This window comes from Mus pahari, chromosome 6 (genome assembly GCF_900095145.1).
Source record: "Mus pahari chromosome 6, PAHARI_EIJ_v1.1, whole genome shotgun sequence".
Lineage (NCBI taxonomy): Eukaryota > Metazoa > Chordata > Mammalia > Rodentia > Muridae > Mus > Mus pahari.
In genome coordinates, this window is record NC_034595.1 from 7,966,915 (window position 1) to 7,970,311 (window position 3,397).

At 48.0% G+C, this 3,397-nt stretch overlaps 1 pseudogene; it reads left to right on the top strand.

Moving 5' to 3' along the window:
* The first annotated feature begins 1,724 nt into the window (after positions 1-1,724).
* Positions 1,725-2,212, top strand: LOC110323229 (annotated as a pseudogene).
* Positions 2,213-3,397: the final 1,185 nt, after the last annotated feature.

Below are 3,397 nucleotides of genomic sequence, written 5' to 3' on the forward strand. Positions count from 1 at the left end.
CCAGGCTGGCCTCGAACTCAGAAATCCGCCTGCTTTTGCCTCCCGAGTGCTGGGATTAAAGGCGTGGCCACCACGCCTGCACCTCGAGTTACTTTAGCTGCTTAGTGACCCAGCCTCCTCATGTGAGAAATGGAGATGACAGAAGAATGGTGTTCACTCCCATAGGATTAGTGATACAACTAGGAAGGGCAAAGTACCTGTCACCTATATTCATAGGATTAGGGTTTAAAACTATGTTTAAAGTTACATTTACTTTGTGTATGTGTAACAACACAGATGGAATCAGTTCTCCCCTTCCCGCACATGGGACCTGGGAATTGAACTAAGGTCTTTAGGTTTGTTGGCAAGCACTTACTGAGCCTAAGTTGCATTTGTTTGTTTATAACTTGGCATTTGATTCAAACACTTGTTCTTAATGGTTAGAACAGAATCTTTGGAATCTATTGGTAAAAGTGTTCTTTTGATGATGTCTTCCAGCATTGGCCCTTTTTGTCAGTCACTATGAGAAAACTCACAGCTCATGTGGAGAAAATGGTTCAGTCTATTGCCATTGGGCAGCACTGACCACACTGACTACCCTATCAGAGAACTTGTTAGAAATCCCTTAGACTCACTGAGTCATAGACACTGAGGATCAGGAAGGCCCAGAGACGAGCCCTTCAATGGTATTTTAAGCGTGGTGTTGAGGACCACTGGCCTAGAGCCAGCAGAGACAGATGACTGATAAGCTGCGGTCTGTGGTCATCGCAGAATACGTGTGTAAGTTCACGATCCAGTCCTGTATCTTCAGTTGCCTGCTGGAGGCTCCATCTGAGTCCCCCCTCCCTCACTCTGCCTTCTTCAGACTGCCTTGGTTTTACTCTCAACATCCGGTCTTGTAGACTCTTTTCCTTTCTCACTGAAAGCCTGCTGCTTCCGTTTCCCAGTGCCTTGGGATTCCACAGTTTGTTTGATCGCTCCACACAGTGGATGGACTGGTAGTGGAGGGTCAATCATTCCACTCAGATCCCTGAAACCACATTCTGCTATAAACACTTTTCTGCCCAAAGTGTTCTGGCTATGGTCCAACCTCCCCAGGGAGGATGCCTCCAGCCTCCCACCCCTCTCATGTCTTCTTGTTCCAGAGCTGCCCAGTGCTTTGACGTTCTTCCCCATCTCTGCTTCTTGGGGTTCGGTTTATACCTCAGCTGCAACATCTCAAAGCCCTGGGGGAAACTCACTTGTTTGAAAGAAAACTTAGACTATCTTAGTATTTCCCAGATATGTTCTACTTTATTTGTGTGTACATGCAAGTGTGTGTGTCTCTCTGTGTGTTTGTATGTCTGTGCATGTGTGCATGTGGAAGCCAGAGTATAACCTCAGCTGTCGTTCAGGTGCTGCACACTTTGTTTTCTGAGACAGTCTCTCATTGGCCTAGGGTTCACCAAGTAGGCTAGATTGATTTACCCAGGAGCTCTAGGGATTTGTGCATACTATTGCTTTGTTTTTGGCGGATGATAAAGATGATGATGATGATGACGATGAAGAAGAAGAAGAAGAAGAAGAAGAAGAAGAAGAAGAAGAAGAAGACGACACAGCAGCCAGTTCTAGGGGACAGAACTACTCATGTCCTATGATTGGCAAGTACTTTATAAGCTGAGCCAGGACCTCACACCCTCCCAGTGCTTCATTTTAAAAGGCATTTACTTTTCCACAGGAGGCCTATCGCTGTCTATGTCTCTGCCATGTCTCTTGTGATCCCTGAGAAGTTCCAGCACATTTTGCAAGTACTTAGTGCCAACATCGATGGGCGGTGGAAAATAGCCTTTGCCACCACTGCCATTAAGGGCGTGGGGCGGAACTACGCTCATGCGGTGTTGAGGGAAAACAGCCATTGATCTCACCAAGAGTGCCGGAGAACTCACAGAGGAGGAGGCGGAGTGTGTGATCACCGTCTTGCAGAACCCACGACAGTACAAGATCCCAGACTGGTTCTTGAACAAACAGACAGAGGGATGGGAAGGATGGGAAAGATGGGAAACACAGCCAGGTTCTGGCCAACGGCCTAGACAGCAAGCTGCCTGAGGACCTGGAGAGGCTGAAGAAAATTCGAGCCCGTAGGGGGCTGCGCCACTTTTGGGGCCTTCACGTCCGCAGTCAGCACACCAAGAACCCTGGCCGCAGGGGCCGTTCTGTGGGTGTGTCCAAGAAGAAACGAATCTCTGGGCCTTAACTGTTAATAAATAGTCTACATACCTTCAAAAGAAAAAAAAAAAAAGAGGCATTTACTACTCTTATTGATGGTGTTTCTACTAGTCTGAGCTTCTCAAGGGCCCCGAATGGACTGGCTTGCTTATTTATCTTTGCATGTCCAGCACGGTGCTTAGCACTTGTTAAGTGGGGCCATAATAAACATTTGCTGAAGGAATAAGGATCCGAGAGAGGGTTTTCCTTGCAAGGAACAAAGCCTCAGCTGCTGGGGCATAGACTACGGCCTGTGAGAGAGTATTTATGTTCCGGATCACAGCAGCCGCGGAAGAGGAATTGGTCTCGGAGGGAAAGCGCAGGAGGCTTTGGGCAGGTGAAATGTAATTATCCACGCTGGCCCTGAGCCAAGGACTTGCAGAACCACCTCGAGGCCAGGGCTAACCGTGAATGGGTACGACCTTCATCTTACATCCCTTCTGATGTGAGGCTGGCTCCTCTGGCGGCGCTGAGCACCCCTAACAGCTTGCTAGGGCCTGGGGTCACTCACAGGAAAGAGGCAGCACAGCCTGGTGACCTGGCTGAGCTGGGCTAGTTGACCTCCCATCCCCTTTGGTGGAAACTTACAGCTGCGCGCGCGCGTGAGTGCGGGAGCGGCAGCCTGTGATCTTTCCCTCTTTTTGCAGCTGTAATGCAGCTTTCCTTCTGGCTGGAGCTAGCAACATGCGCTTGCCTTTCAGAACAAGGACCCCAGCGTGTAAGGCTCACTTGACATCATGTTACTGGCAGCCAGCTCTCTCTCTCTCTCTCTCTCTCTCTCTCTCTCTCTCTCTCTCTCTCTCTCTCTCTCTCTCTCTCTCTCTCTCTCTAGGTTTATGTCTACAACCAATAAATCTCCCTACCTAAATTACAAAGCAATTCATGCACACATGCAGAGAATCCAAAAGCCTTTTTTTTTTTTTTTTTTTTTTTGCAGTTGACTGTAAATCCTTTTTGGAAGAAAATGTAGGTTATATAAAAAAATGGCTGAAATGGGACTTGCACTAAAGAAGTGTGAGACCCCTGACTTTGCTGTGGGTTAGACTCCTGAAAAATCTACCTAGGAGGGTTTGGGGGGCAACAGAGGCCAGCAAACATAGCGAGGACACCGGAGGCCCCTGTTTTGTTTTGTTTTGTTTTGTTTTTAATATAACTAAAGCCATAGACTCTCTGA